Genomic DNA, 16,770 nt, shown 5'->3' on the forward strand with positions numbered 1-16,770 from the left:
GGGGTAATGTGATGGTGCTGCCTCCTGGAGGATACACTCAGCGTCCCTCATCATCCTGCAGTAACATCAACTGGGTTTCAGTAAATAGATATAGAACCCATTTCCAGGATATGGGCATCACTGGCTCAGCCAGCATTTATTCCCCATCTCTAAATACCCTTGAGAAGATGGTCATGAACTGCCATCTTGAACCACTCGCAGTCCATTTGGCACAGATAGACCGACAATGCTGTGAGGGAGAGTGTTGCAGGATTTTGGCCGAGTGATTCTCCATCTTTGGTTCTTCAAATGCTGGTTAACTTAATCACAATCTGCACATGATTTTGAGATTTCAGCCTGCAAATCTTCACCATCTAGCAACCTGTGTAAAGGAATATGCACAGAATAGAAATTCAGAACAGACTATTCTAGTTTCTCTAGAATATTTTTTTACCCTTTCTCCCCCCAAAGTTGTAATCCTCCAGTCCACTTACTCTCTCCCACCGTTCTGACTCTGCTAACACTAATGTACACCCTCCCTATTCTCATGGAGTTACTGATAAACAGATCCATGCCACCAATTCCCTCCCTGGTTAGACTCTGCACCCTTTCTGGGTTAACTTCCTTTCCCTTTAGTTGCTGCAAGTCAATAATGTAACAGTAGAATGCGACAGACGGAAACAGAAAGGGAGGTGGCAGATCATGGACAGAAGAGGAACCTTCAGTCTGGGAGAATGGGTCAGAACCTTCTGTGTTTCCCCTTGGTCGATTCCAAGCATTACAATGAGTTGGGGATGGAACTTGGTCCCACATGGGTGTGATGACACTTTAACGCACAAGCAGATGCATTCCTCCTCCAGCCAGCCAATCACAATGTGAAATACTTTCCGCTAGTAACCCCAAAGCACATGCGCCAAAATCGGCCCAACAATGTGTCCATGTGCAGTGCCGGGTTTCCCCTCACACGTGTAGTCCCTGCCTCAGGGATTGTGTGAGCTGTAGTCCCCATGAAGCCATTGGAGCCCTATCTCTGGAAAGTGTGGGTTGGATGCTGTTGTGTATAGAATCCCCATTCAGACACGCAGGACATATGGGCTGTCATTGGGTTTTACTGAGACATCTGCTTCCATAACCTGATTTCTGACATAAGCAACATAGATTCAACCAATTGTGGTGGTGGGGAGGTTAATGAGGCAAAGTAGATTTGTAGCAGAGGTGGCTCAGTGGATAGCATTGCTGCCTCAGAGCTTCAGGGACCTGGGTTTGACTCCAGCCATAGGCGAATGGGTGGAGTTTACACGCTCTCCCGATGTCTGAGTGGGTTTCTTCTGGGTGCTCCAGTTTCCTCCCACAGTCCAAAGATGTGCAGGTTAGGTGAATTAGCCATACTTATTTGCTATACATTTGCAGGTTAAACCATTAGCCATTGCAAAAGCAGGGTTACAGGAACGAGTGGGTCTGAATGGGATGCTCATCATAGCGTTGGTGTGGAATCGATGAACGAATACCTTGTTTCTGCACTGTAAGAACTCTATTCTATTCTCATGAGGAAGAATGTCCTTGTCTCAATGTGCTGTGAATCTGTGGAATTCCCTATTCAAAGTGTGGTGGAAGCCATGGTCTCTGACAATGAAAACCAAAACACCCAGGTAACATCGCCTCCCCTCGTAATCTGATAAAAGACTTGTGGGAAGTCTGATTGAATTTATAACACGGATGGCAAGCTGGAAGATTAAATCCAATCCCAAGATCCTGTGCTTAAACAAAGTAGACGACAACAGGATGAGGCAGTAATTTTTCAAAGTGCACAGCAAAATTATATATTAGTGAAAAGGAAGGACTGTAGGAAAAGGAGAATTCTGCCATTTGTGTCTAAGGAAATAAGGGAGTCTACCAAATTGAAACAGAAGGGATACAAATTGGCAAAGACCAAGGAGAAACTAGGAGATTAGAACAACTTTAAAGATCAACAAAAAGCTTGATGAGATTTTGACTGGGTCTACAAATGAGCAGCTATCCCCAGGGCAAGAATAGCAGTTTACACTGCTCGAGGAAACCTATTGCGTGGGGAACATATGGCCTAATTAATTGTTGAAGTACTTATCTGAAGAAGTCTGTCAGCATAGAGATGAACCTGATAAAGTTAAAAATTACATCGTGCTTGGAAAGCTAGTGCTTCCTAATAAACCTGATGGACTATAACCTAGTGTGGTGTGATGTTTAACTTTGTCCACCCCATTCCATCACCGGCTCCTCCACATGAGAATCCTGACAGACAACCCCACCGAAACTGAAACACCTGTCAAGTACTTGACGGAGCCACGGAGGTGTCGGGGAGGGGTGTGTTGTTTAAATATAAAGTGCTGAATTGAACTAGACTTTTTAAACTGCCGTTGCCACGGAGATAACACTGACAACCAGCCTCCATTCAAAGCCTCAAAGCACGTTAACATGTACTTGGCTGTGTCTCAGTACTTTTTCCAGTCACACTGACATTTGAAATATTCGCCCACGGACAGAATGCACACCTTTCCTTCCAGATGAAAAGGCCAATGATATTCAGATCAGATCGGATCAAGTAACTATCAGATCTGAATATGAAGTTCAATTTGAATTTCTCATCTGCAAATCCACCCTTTCCGTACCCTACAACAGAAAAAAACAAGTCACCATTGTTAATACAGGATGGAACTTTATAGAACAATGATAGTATTAAATTGTAGTTTCCTTGTTCCCCCAAAGCTTTAAATCTCAGTCTCACAATTTCTCTCTCTTGTTAACTGAAATCCAAACCAATCTCATCCCTCCTTTCCTCCACACCCAGTTCTCACAATCTCTCTCCTCGCCTTGAATTCAGTTTCCGAGCTGCTGTCTGCAGAATAAGAACCAAATCAATGAGTTTGATTTGGAGCCTCCAGGGTGTTGGTGAATCCTCCCCCCATCTCCCAGAACCCCCATTCTCTGATGAGAACCATTCTGCACACACTGGCCAAATCATATCTGGTTGAACTAAAATTAAACAAATTAGAACTCCAATTGGAGGCCCATCCTTGTCATTTTCCATAACAATCCTGACTATTCATAAGAGTTCTGATACCTTGCTGCAAAATGCTCCCCCATTGATTTTTTGGCCACTCGTCAGGATACCACGCAAAGGGCTATTCCCCTGGGTCGGGTTCTCAGAGGAAATAAGGAAGGGAGCTGGCAATGACAGATTAATCCCACACATCCACAGCCTCCCTCCCTGGCACTGACCCGCCCTGCACATACGCCAACAACTGGCCAGCACTGCGCCCGTGCACTGATCTCCCTTCCTACGGAACATGCTCTCGATCTCACAGGAGCCTGGAGGATTGTTATCAGCTGCTGCTCAATAGAGTGGAGGGGGTGGGGCTGGAGGACTGGGACAATGGGATTGTAAACAATGAATGAATGTGGAGGACACTGGAGGATGGACAGGTCAGTGAGGGACAGGATCAGTGCAGCAGCAGGAGGGGATACTGGACAAACTGAGTAATGGGAGAGTCTGACAGGAGAGAAACTACAGGAAGGTTCTGTTTGGAGACTCAGGCAGGGACAGCTGGGAGACAGTATGGCCTGGTGGCTTGGGCATGTTTTCCAATCAGCCTCTTCAAAGCCGCTGTTACCAAACTCTGAACCCGATTCTCTGGGTCCAGAGGTAAGGACACTACCACCATTTCATGGTGGGCTCGTGGAAAGAAAGGAAGATTTTCACAAGCTCACTCACATGGAAACTCCATGAGCTCCTCGTACTTACTGTCTATGGTGGGGATGGAGGAGACAGAGCAGTTGGGAGGGGGTAGGGATATAGGGACTGCCTTTCAAAAGGAACTCACCTGTGTTGGTGTTATTAACAAGACTCAATACGCAGTCACAAACACAAAGCTGGTGTACGTGAACGTTATCCAGAATATTAAATCCTATAACTGGGCGACGCAGACCCCAATGTACAGAGTTAAGTCCTGGATATCAATAACAGCCTTGTGCGGGGGAAATCATGACTCATGAACTGGACTGAGTTTACTGAAGAAGTGACAAAGCGGATTGATGAGGGCAGAGCGGTGCACATGATCTTCATGGACTTCAGTAAGGCGTTCGACAAGGTTCCTCATGGGAGATTGGTTCGCAAGGTTAGATCTCATGGGATACTGGGAGAACTAGCCATTTGAATATAGAACTGGTTCAAAGGTCGAAGACAGAGAGTGGTGGTAGAGTGATGCTTTTCAGGCTGGAGGCCTGTGACCAATGGAATGTCACAAAGATCGGTGCTGAATCCACTACTGTTTGCCATTTATATCAATGATTTGGATGAGAACATAAGATGTAATGTTAGCATGTTTGCAGATGACACCAAAATTGGCAGTGTAGTGGACAGTGAAAAAGATTACCTCAGAGTACAATGGGATCTGGATCAGATGGGCGAATGGGCTGAGGCGTTCAGTTTACAAAAATGTGAGATGCTGCATTTTAGGAAAGCAAACCTGAGCAGGACTTTTGCAGTTAATAGTAACCTCCTAGGGAGTGTTGCGAAACAAAGAGACCTTGGAGTGCAGGTTTATAGTTCCTCAAAAGTAGAGTCACAGGTGGATAGGATAGTGAAGAAGGTAGTTGGTATGCTTTCCTTTATTGGTCAGAGAATGTAGTATAGGTGTTGGGATGTCATACTGTGGCTGTACAGGACATTGATTAGGCAACTTTTGAAATATTCCAGCAATTCTGGTCTCCTTCTTATCGGAAGGATGTTCTCAAACTTGAAAGGGGTCAGAAAAGAATTACAAGGATGTTGCCAGCGTTGGATAGGGTGTTTTCCCTGCAGGTCGGAGGCTGAGGGGTGACCTGATAGAGATTTATAAAATCAGCCGGTCATGGGTAGGGCAAATAGACAAGGTCCTTGACCTGTGGTTGGGGTATACAGAACTAGGTGAGAGGGAGGGGAGAGTAGGCAGAGAGTGTGGGCTGAGGGTGGGGGGAAAGAGAGAATGTGGGGATTGAGAGTGGTCGCACAGGTGAGGACAGAGATGGGGGCAGGGGAGGACAGGCAGAGGCAGGGGAGAATCAGAGAATGGGGAGTGGAACAGAGGGGGAGGGAAACCGAGAGAGGGGAACAGAGAGTTATTTTAGAGATCGACAACTCAACCCTGTTCCTGTTTTCTCCTCCTCACTTTCAATCCCTCTGAAGAGCTCAGAACTGCATAGTTCCTGGAAAGTCAAGTTTCAGGGAGACTGGGTGCTGAAGACTGCATTTGGGACGCTGACCTTTATGGGTCAGTGCACTCATCAATAAGGGGACCTGGGTTCGATTCCAGTCTGTCGTGTTTGCACATTATCCCTCTGTGTGTTTGCACGGGCATCCTCTGGGCGCTCTGGTTTCCTCAAAAAATCCAAAGGCGTGCAGGTTAGGTGGATTAACTGTGGGTAATGCTGGGTCACATGGTTCAGGTGGGATGCTATTCCGATGGTTGGTAAGGTCTCATGGGCTGAATGGGCTACTTCCACACTGTATGGATTCTGTCACTGAGTATAAGAGTCAGGAGGTCACGTTGTGGCTGTACAGGGCATTGGTGAGGCCAGTTTTAGAATACCACATTCAAATCTAGTCTCCCTGATTTCAGGAAGATAGGACTCAGCCCCATAATAACAAGTTCCTGGGAAGTGTTGACGAACAAATACACTGTGCAGAGTGGTTTGATAGTTCCTTGAAAGTGGGGCTGAAGGTAGACAGGTCGGTGAAGGTGGTGTTTGCTGTGCTAGCTGTTATTGGGCAGTGCATTGAGTCTAGGAGTTGGGAAATCATGGTTCGGTTGTACAGTTTATTGGCTCAGCCACTTCTGGAATGCCCAGACTGCTTTACATTCTAGTATCCCTGCTATAGGAAAGATGTTGGGAAACCTGAAAAAGTCCAGAAAAGATTTATAAGGGTGCTGCCAGTATTGAAACATGTGACCCATAAGGACGGGCTGAGGACATTTTGCCTGGCGTAGTGGACGTTGTGGGATGGCATTATACAACGTCTTCAAAACTGCATTGTTTCCTGCAACTGTCACTGTTTCAGATGCTGCCAGACCTGCTGAGGATCTCCAGCAATTTTTTTGTTTGTTTTTATTTCAGATTTCCACGATTTTGCTGAGGCACTTAGAGTCATAGACATTTAAAAGGCTTCATATTTTTTTTACTCTCACCCCTGGGATGGCAGGACTGATGGATGAAGAGGACTCAATCCTCGTTTAATTCTCCTTTCCTTTGTCTTTCTGAGCTGTTGCCTGCATCACAAAGACTCTTTCTCCCATCCCCTGACCTGAATCTGGCCCATCTAAGCCACTCTTTAGCTCCCAACCCCCTGCCAGACTAGTTACAATCTCACCAATGGAACTGGTAATCACCCCACCAGTAGATTTCTCCCAGCCCTGCCCAGGGGTAACCAGTCAGGCTGGTACAAGTCTCACTTAGCCCAGAAATGGTCGCAGTGCCTGGAACATCTAAACCCTTCTGTGGTACACCATTTCTCCAGCCACACAGCCAGCTTATCTATCCTCTTGTTCCTACTCTCACTAGCACATGGCACTGGGTGTAATTCTGACATTCTTACTTTTCATTTTAATATATCTGATTTTCCTTTATACATATTTCAGGCCCTCATCCCTTTGTTTCGCGATGTCGTTGTTATCTGTGTGTTCCACAACCATTGGTTATTTACCCTCCAGGTACAGAACTCACTGTAGCCACTCAATGATATTACAGATCCGAGCACCAGGAAGGTAACATACCATCCTTGATTCATGTCTGTGGCCACAGAAGTACCTGCCCTTACTCTGACCATTGATCCCATGTCACTATAGCCCTGCAACTGTCTTTCCTCCTGTTCGGTGCAGCAGAGCTATCTGTGGTGTCATGACCCTGGCTGTTGCTGATTTCCCCAAGAGGCCACCCCACCCATTAACGCCCAACAGAATTCCAACCGGTATACAGTATCTGTTTGAGAAGGGGATGATCAATGGGGACTGCTGCACTCCCTTGCTGAGCCTTTAACTTGATGTGATGGTCACCCATTCCCTTTGTGCCTGTGTAACCCTCACCTGCAGTGTGATGAACTCACTAAACGTGCTCTCCATAATATTCTCAGTATCATAGATGGTCCACAGTGAGTCCACTCACAGCTCCAGGTCTGAAAAGCAGTTTCCCAGAAGCGCAGATGGACACACTTCCTACACACATAGCCGTCAGGGACACTGGAAGCGTCCCTTATTTCCCACATTGTACAAGAGGAGCCCACCACGGGTGTGAAGGTTCCTGTCTCAATGTCTCTCTAGATTCAGCTAGTTACTCCCATTAAGAGAATTTTAAAGAGCTTTCAACCTTCCTTCACTTCAAACGTGTCCATTATAATCAATAGCCCCAATCTTTACTTAAGCTGATATATTGTACTTTAAAAACTGTTAACAAATACTCCGCAGTATCGCTTACAAATTGGCTGTTCCCATTGGGACCATGTGAAATTCTGAATGGCCTGAACTAAAACTGAGTTTCAGCGTCACCTTCTCCCTGTCGCATCTCCCACTGTTTTCACCCAACTCCAAAACATTCTCATTGAGCCAAGCAGCACTCAGCGTCAACATGGCATTCAGCAATTTCTGGATGAACAGATAATTGTCAGAATCTGGAAAATTCCACGTGAAAAGGTTACTGGAATTTGAGTCCAAAAGAAATTTTAATGGGAAATTTACAGGGAATTGAAAACAAGGAGTTCACAGGTTAAAATCATGAAGTGGTTGACTGGGTCGAAACATCACAGTTCCTGCAAAGAGTCGAGGTGTAGTTTGGATAAATCTATGTTCCCTCTCAGGCCAATATCTCCTTCCCGGGCTGCACGGCCCAGAACAGAGCACATACCCCAAAGGTGATCCAACCATGAATTTGTACATTTTTCTGCTATTTGTTTGACAAAAATATGAGAGTCTGGAATAGGGTGGTTCTGGAAAAGCACAGCAGTTCAGGCAGCATCCGAGGAGGAGTAAAATCGACGTTTCGGGCAAAAGCCCTTCATCAGGAATAGAGACAGGGTGCCTGCAGTGTGGAGAGATAAATGAGAGGAGGGTGGGGGTGGGGAGAACGTAGGAAAGAGTACAATAGGTGATTGGGGTGATGCTGAAGGTAATGGGTCAGAGAGGAGCGTGGAGTGGATAGGTGGAAAGGAAGATAGGCAGGTAGGACAAGTCATGGGGACAGTGCTGAGCTGGAAGTTTGGAACTGGGGTGAGGTGGGGGAAGGCGAAATGAGGAAACTGGTGAAGTCTACATTGATGCCCTGTGGTTTAAGTGTTCAAAGGCGGAAGATGAGGCGTTCTTCCTCCAGGCGTCGGGTGGTGAGGGAGCGGTGGTGAAGGAGGCCCAGGACCTCCATGTCATTGCTGAGTGGGAGGGGAGTTGAAATGTTGGGCCACAGGACATTGTTTTTACCTAAACGTATGAGCTACTTTTCGACAGACAGAACAGACAAACCTTTCTCGTTCCACAGTTAAATGCCAATGATATTCAGATCCTGATGACTCTGCTGACTGTAGAAACATGCTGTTGAGATCCCGGTCTCAATTATTCTTAATTAATATCTGATTAAAAAAAATCACAAGACAAAGCTCACAGTCAGTTCAAGATGAATATTAAAGACAAATATTTCCTTGGTATGTGTCTGATGTGTAAATGCTCCTCTTCAAATCGCCCCACCCCCACCCAGGAAGAGGACATGTCCATGCGCCTCGCTGTACCTTGCCCCCAATAAAGATGGCGGCTATAACCCAGGACCTATCACTGCCTGAGGGCCGCAGACATTTTCCCATTTGCTGCAAACGTGGGAGCAGGAGTTTCTAATTCAGGACTAGCGACCTGTACAGAGTGTAATTAAACCCCTCCCAGTCTAAACTGATACATTTCATTCGGTTTCCGCTGCCACTTCCCCTTTCCCGTTTCCATCTCCTTCACACACCAAGGGTCATTCCGGTACCTGTGACCCTTCCTTAGATCCGATTGTAGGAATTCTAAATTTTCCCAGCCACCGTGTGGAAACAGGGCCATCGGCCCAACACGCTCACAACCACCCTCCGATGATTATCCCACCCAAACCCATTCCCCGACCCTATTACTCTACATTTCCCCTGACTCATGCACCTAAACTATGCACCCCAGAACGCTACGGGAAATGTAGCTTGGCCAATTTACCGAACTGGCATATCTTTGGACTGCAGGAGATAGGGGATAAAGAGTAAATAATAGGTTGAGATGGAGTGCAAAGAGAGACCAGAACATTTGGAAAGACAAAGGAGTGGATTACGATCTTGCTGGGAGGGTGCATAGCTGTTAATGGAGGGGACAGGAACCTGTGTCTGGCAGCATCTCAGTGGCGGTGGTGGAAATGGTGGCTGATTATCTAAGTCCTGCTGCAAAAAAGACCCTGAGCTTCCAGTTACCAGCTCTTTCACACACAAGACTGTTCCCTGGCCAAAATCTCTGTCTCAAGCTTACTGCAGTGTTCCAGTGAAACTTGATGCAAGCTGGCAGAACACTCCAGAACATACCAAATTGCCTCCTCTTTCAAGGATTCACAATTTCCCCTGCCATGTGGTCAACAATGCTCTCCAGTGTATCTCCTCCTCTTCCTGCACCTCTACTCTTGAACCCCACACCTCCAACGCAACAAGGATTGAACCCCCAGTCCTCACCTTCCACCCAGATCATCCTCTGTCAGTTCCACCACCTTCGATCAGACCGCACCATCAGAGATATATTTCCCTTCCCACCCCTTTCAGCATTCCACAAAGACCATTTCCTCTGGGACTCCCTCATTGGATCCATGCTCCCCACCAACCCACCCTCCACTCCCATCACCTTTGATTCAAGAGGTGTAAAACCTGTGCCCACACCTTCCCTTCACGGCAAATCACGGCACCAAAGGATCCTCCCACATCCAGCAGAGATTTCCCTGCACGTCCAGATACCTCACCTATTTTATCCTTTGCTCTCGATGTGGTCTCCTCTACATTGGGGAATCAGGATGCCAACTTGATTCAGAGAACATTTCTGGAACACATGCACCAAACAACTCCACCACCCTCTCAACGACCACTTCAACGCCCTCCCCCACTCCACCAAGGACATGCAGGTTCTGGGCTGCCTCCATCGCCAAATCCCAGCCACCCGACGCCTGGAAGAATAACACCTTATCTTCCACATTAACCCTTCAACCACACAGCATCAAGGTTTGCTCATCTCCCCTCCCCCCCCCACCTTCTCTCAGATCCAACCCTCCAACTCGACACTGGCCTCTTGAACTGTCCCACCTGTCCATCTTCCTTCCCAATTATCCACTCCAACCTCTCATCATTCCCTCCCATCGACATCGACCTACTGCCTTCCGAGTTCCCATCCGACCAACCCCACACACCCCTCTTATTTACCTGTCAGCCCTCTTACCTTTGGAGAGCTGATGAGTTAAGCAGCCTACTTTCCGCATTAACAATTCTGTGAACATTTCATTCTGAGCCCTCTAAGGAAATATCAGGGCAGGGTTTGTAAAGAGGTCAGATTGAATGAGGGTCTCAGTGAACAAAAGTGAGACACAGATACAGAGAGGTTTTGGGATGGATTGAATCAAATGTTACCAATTTGCACAGCTGTCAACATTACAGAAGTTACAAAGGGGAGTGATCAAGAGAGTGGAATTAGAGCAGCAAATAAATGTTAAACATTTGTGCAGCTAAAGGGGATGCTGGGTAAAGATACCACAGTTAGTGCTTATTTCATTCCAGACACACCAGCCAGGGCACACACCCTTGCTGTATCTAGCATATTGATCTCTTTAAGATGTTTGTTCATTTGAAGTGTTCCATGTTTAGATAGTCCAGAGAAGACAGCTTCATTCTCCTCAATCTCTTCTGCCAAGGCGATGCTGCTGTTAGAATTCAAGTCACTATGGCGTGTTACTGGCTGCTTCAAGGATTGGAACTGGCAATTGAGACTGAAAGGCTACTGTATAAAATATCTTCAATTTTATTGCCAGATTGCCAGGCACATGTGGGGTTTTAAGAAAAAGAACTTAAATGATGGGCACTGAGTGTCAGAGTGCCTACTGTTGTGGGGACATTCTGTTCAGATCCAATCTATTGGTAATTGTTAGAATTGACTTATCCTGGCTCCAGAGAAGTGGGCAGAGCGTTATAACGGTCATCGAAGGTGGTAACAAATTTCCCAGAGGTTACAAATTGTAAATGACAGAGTAGGCATGAGTTCTGCTGGTAAAGTGTATAAATTTATTCAAAATGGTTCCAATTTACTTTCAGAAACAAGTGAGAGAAAAGCACATTACTGAGGCCTTTGCATTAGTCCAAATTTAGAAATTCAGGAGAGCTGAAGGGAGAGCTGGTGTTGGCAGTTGTAGTAATAATAGGGAAAAACTTGTTTCACAGAGAGAGAGAGTTCTCAGATGGAAAACTCAGCTTTAACATCGCATCAACTGCAGAGTCGTCCAATTCTGCAGGTCCTGATCCTTATCAGTAATATGAAAAGGGGAAAGCAGCATTCCTAGCTCAGAGAAATCATTCCCATGTTAGGCAGCTGGTCAAATATTTAACCGGTCATGTGATCTGGGAAGACACCAATGTAACGGGACCAGGGCGAAGCTGTGTAAATGTGGGGACTGTGGGAAGAAATTTACTTACCCCTCCCAGTGGGACACTCACTGACACAGTCACACTGGGGAGAGGCTGTTCACCTGCCTCATGTATGGGAAGGGATTTACTCAATCTTACAATCTACTGAGGCACCAGAGGGGGCACAATGGATTTAGATCCTTCACCTGCTCCATGTGTGGGAAAGGATTCACTCAGTCCTCTGATCTGCTGAAACACCAGCGAGCTCACTCTGGAGAATGACCATTCACTTGCTCCCAATGTGGGGAGAGATTCACTCAAATGCACCACCTGCTGAGACCCCAGTGAGCCCACATTGGGGGAGAGGCCATTCAGATGGTCAGTGTGTGAGAAGGGATTCAGTGATTCATCCTGCCCCCTGAGACCCCAGTGAGCCCACACAGGGGAGAGGCCAATCAGATGGTCAGTGTGTGAGAGGGGATTCAGTGAGTCATCCTGACTCCCTGAGACCCCAGTGAGCCCACACAGGGGAGAGGCCAATCAGATGGTCAGGGTGGGAGAGGGGATTCAGTGATTCATCCTGACTCCCTGAGACCCCAGTGAGCCCACACAGGGGAGAGGCCAATCAGATGGTCAGGGTGGGAGAGGGGATTCAGTGATTCATCCTGACTCCCTGAGACCCCAGTGAGCCCACACAGGGGAGAGGCCAATCAGATGGTCAGGGTGTGAGAAGGGATTCAGTGAGTCATCCTGACCCCCTGAGATCCCAGTGAGCCCACACAGGGGGAGAGGACATTCAGATGGTCAGGGTGGGAGAGGGGATTCAGTGATTCATCCTGACCCCCTGAGACCCCAGTGAGCCCACACAGGGGAGAGGCGAATCAGATGGTCAGTGTGTGAGAGGGGATTCAGTGATTCATCCTGACCCCCTGAGACCCCAGTGAGCCCACACAGGGGAGAGGCCAATCAGATGGTCAGGGTGGGAGAGGGGATTCAGTGATTCATCCTGACCCCCTGAGACCCCAGTGAGCCCACACAGGGGAGAGGCAATTCAGATGGTCAGTGTGGGAGAGGGGATTCAGTGATTCATCCTGACCCAAGACACCAGCGGGTTCACACTGGGTAGGAGCTGTTTCAATCTCTGTGTGACAAGGGATGTGCTGAGACTCAACACGACTGAGAGACCAGTGAGTGCACACAGGGAAGTGGTCATCCCCCTGCTCCGTATGGTGTAGAGTTCACACATCACTGCAGGACTCTGATTCTGCAGTTACTGTCCATCAGAGTCAGGAGTGGACCTTGTACATGATGACACTGCTGGAGTATTGATGTTGTTGTTGTTAACCACATTAACTAGGCTGGAGTTGACTGAATTTATATTGCCACTTTCTGAACCTCAGGATGCCTCTCTGGGCAGTAGGTCACCACAAACAGCAATGTGACAAGGAGCAGGGTTCATCTGTGTTGATTTAAATTGTGATCATAGCACTGCTGTCTCACAGCACCAGGTAAAAGGTTGGAGTCCAGCCTTGGTCAACGGCCTATGTGGGGTATCCACATTCTCCCCATAATAGTGTGGGTCCCCTCCATGTGCGCTGGTTTTCTCCCACAATTCAAAGATATGCAGGTTAGGTGGATCGGTCGTCATAAATTGTCCACAGTGTTCAGAATTTGCAGACTAAGTGGATCAGCCATGGGAAATGCAGTGTTACAGGGATGGTTGGTGGGATTTGATGGACCAATGCTCTCCTTCCACACTGTAGGGATTATATTCTATGATTGAGGATAAAGAATATTCTCAGGGTCTCCTTGGAGGAGGAGCATGTGGTGTGTATCAATGCTCTCTATGCCATCAGATAGAGGTGGGCACCGCAGAGGATACAGTGCTTTATCTTCACCACCACCGCCACCCCCTCACCCCCAACTCTACTTTGATTTAGCCCCTTCCCACTGTGTCACTTGGAATGGTTTGCTTTGCCCATAATGGGCTTTGTTTGTAAATATTCAACTGATGACACTGGTGTGCTACTGCTGGTGATTATACGTTAACAAAAAGCAAAATAATGGAATAATGATGTTGATGGTGGGAAGGTTGCTCAGCTGGGTGAGATAACACTTCTGGGTAGGAGAAATGGGAGAAAAATGCTTCACAGCTCACAGAACGAGAACTGAAAATAGTTAAATCAATCCAAAGGTTCAGAGAGGGAAGGAATATTTCCCTGGAGTTTGAGTAACTGAAAAGTGATGGGGTCCGGGAGTAGACAGGATTTTGTTTAAAGGGCATTTGAAATTTTAAAAACTGTTATATGCAGATAGTTTCGATTCTTTAAGTTTTATTTATTGTGGAATGAACTTGTACTTTAAAAAAAACAAATTCACAAACCTTGCGTTAAAGATAAATGTTAAAAAAATCCATCAAACCATCCCTCACTGAAAACTGAGGTGGAAGTGCAATCTCCTGCAGAATTCCTGCCCTGACTACTTCTTCCTACCCGGGATCCATGGCTATATACATACCTGGGAGATAGCAGCAGGAGAAGGCCATTCGACCTTTGAATCTGGCTCCACCATTCAATGGGAAACAGCTGACCATCCAGCTCAGTCTCCTGTTCCTGCTCTGTTCCAATCCTCTTTCATGACTTTACCACAATGAACTATATTTCAGTCATCCTTGGGCTTCACTGCCTTTTATACCAGCGATGTTGCTGTGTTATTACTGGGTATAGGCAGGGGTAATGTGATGGTGCTCTTCCTGGAGGACACACTCAGCATCCCTCATCATCCTGCAGTAACATCAACTGGGAATCAGCAACTCGAGATAGAAACCGTTTCCAGGATATGGGCATCACTGTCTCAGCCAGCATTTATTCCCCATCTCTCGTTCCCATTGAGAAGATGGTAGTGAGCTGCTGTCTTGAACCATTCACAGTCCATTTGGTGCAGATAGACCGACAATGCTGGGAGGGAGAGTGTTGCAGGATTTTGGCCGAGTGATTCTCCATCTTTGGTTCTTCAAATGTTGGTTAACTTTATCACGATCGGCACATGATTTTGAGATTTCAGCCTGCAAATCTACACCATCTAGCACCCTGTGTAAAGGAATATGCACAGATTAGAAATTCAGAACAGACTATTCTAGTTTCTCTGGAATATCTTTTTCCCCTTTCTTCCCCCAAAGCTGTTACCCTCCAGCCCACTTACTCTCTCCCACCATTCTGACTCTGCTGCCCCTAATGTACACCCTCCTCATTCTCATGGAGTTACTGATAAACAGATCCATGCCACCACTTCCCGTCCCTGGTTAGACTCTGCACCCTTTCTGGGTTCACTTCCTTTCCCTTCAGTTGCTGCAAGTCAATAATGTAAGAGCAGAATGAAACAAAAGGAAACAGAAAGGGAGGTGGCAGATCCTGGACAGAAGAGGAACCTTCAGTCTGGGAGAATGGGTCAGATTCTTCCTTGTTTCCCTTTAGATTATTCCCAGCATTACAACGAACTGGGGATGGAGAGTAGTCCCACGAGGGTGTAGTGACACTTTAACCCCCCCAACTGATCAATACTACAAGCAGATACGTTCCTCCTCTAGCCAATCACAGTGTGAAATACTTTCCCCTAATTACCACAAAACACATGCTCCAAAACCTGCCCACATTCTGTACATGTACAGTGCCGGGTTTCCCAATACACCTGTGGTTCCTGCCTCAGGAATTATGGGAGTTGCAGTCCCCATGAAGTCACTGGAGCCCTGTCTCTGGAAAGTGAATGAAACGTGTGGGGAAGGTGTTATGTATAGGATCCCCATTCAGACAGACAGGACATATGGCTTGTCACTGGGTTTTACTGAGACATCTGGTTAGACAACCCAATTTCTGACGTAAGGAAAATAGATTCAGTCAATTGCGGGGTGGAGGGGTCAATAAGGGGAAGCAGTTTTAGGCAGAGGTGGCTCAGTGGCTAGCACCTCTGCCTCACAGCTTCAGAGACCCTGGTTTGATTCAAGCCTTAGGTGACTGTGTGGAGTTTCCACGTTCTCCCAGTGGGTGCATGGTTTTGGTTGGTGTTCCAGCTTCTTCCCAAAGTCCAAAGATGTGCAGGTTAGGTGGATTCGCCATGCTAAACCACAGTGTCCATGCATGTGCAGGTTAAACCATTAACCATGGGAAATACTGGGAATGGGTGGGTCTGAATTATAGGATTGGTGTGGACTCGATGGATGAATACCCTGCTTCTGCACTGTAGGGATTCTATTTTATTCTCATGAAGAAGAATATACCTATCTCGATGTGTTATGAATCTGTGGAATTCCCTATTCAAAACGCAGTGGATGCCAAGACAATGAGCAAATTTAATGGACAGATACAGATTTTTAATTTGCAATGAGCTGAAGGGTGAGAGAGAGAGAGAGAGGGTGAGAGAGAGAGAGCGCAGGCGGGAAAATCCAGCTGAGACCGAGGTGAGCTCAATCATCATGGTATTAAATGGTGGAGCTGGTTCGAAGGGCTGCATTGCCTCTCCTGTGCCCAGTACTTATCTTCTTGCGGTAATAACTGAAAAGCTGAATCCAAAAATCACCAACTTCACCAAAGGAGATTTTTGGAAAATGTAGGGTAGTCAAGTGGAATAGCATTCAAAACTGAGATAGTGAGGAAGTGTGTAGAAGATAATGATTTTACAATTTTAAACTGAGGGGTAACAGTGATTTATGGTTATAGACTGTGTGGTACATTCACACTGTCCAGAATACTCTGTTGTGAATATCTATTCTGTAATTTATTACAAAGCCAAGGTCATTGATAATGAAAACCAAAACACCCAGGAAACATCGCCTCACCTCGTAATCTGACAAAAGCCGCGTGATAAATCTGGTTGAATTTAGAACACAGATGGAAAGCGGGTAGATTAAATGCAGTCCGAAGATCCTGTGCTAAAACAAAGAAGACTACAATAGGATGAGGCAGGAGTTGGTAATGTAGACTGGGAGCAAAGACTTTTCGATGCGATAGTTTACAGACAGTGGAGGAATACCAAAGCAATTTTTCGAAGTGCTCAGCAAAAGTATATATCAGTGAAAAGGAAGGACTGACGGAAAAGGAGTAAGCTGCCATGTCTCAGGAAATAAGGGAGTCTATCAAATT

General features: G+C 46.5%; 2 long non-coding RNA genes across 3 annotated transcripts in view; both read right to left on the minus strand.

Annotated features, from left to right (window-relative positions):
* Positions 1 to 2,448: 2,448 nt before the first annotated feature.
* On the minus strand, positions 2,449 to 14,414 carry LOC140489137 (uncharacterized). The gene is made up of 3 exons (XR_011963082.1): positions 14,153 to 14,414; positions 8,496 to 8,602; positions 2,449 to 2,625 (listed from the first exon to the last, which is right to left on the minus strand). It is a non-coding gene; the product is annotated as an uncharacterized lncRNA (long non-coding RNA).
* A 114-nt stretch (positions 14,415 to 14,528) lies between these two features.
* LOC140488927 (uncharacterized) overlaps positions 14,529 to 16,770 on the minus strand; it is a 34,067-nt gene continuing 31,825 nt past the window's right edge. For both annotated transcript variants that reach the window (XR_011963062.1, XR_011963060.1), the window contains one exon: positions 14,529 to 14,724. This is a non-coding gene — a long non-coding RNA (uncharacterized lncRNA). The remainder of the gene's footprint in view (positions 14,725 to 16,770) is intronic.

This window comes from Chiloscyllium punctatum, chromosome 18 (assembly GCF_047496795.1).
Source record: "Chiloscyllium punctatum isolate Juve2018m chromosome 18, sChiPun1.3, whole genome shotgun sequence".
In the NCBI taxonomy this organism is placed as follows: domain Eukaryota; kingdom Metazoa; phylum Chordata; class Chondrichthyes; order Orectolobiformes; family Hemiscylliidae; genus Chiloscyllium; species Chiloscyllium punctatum.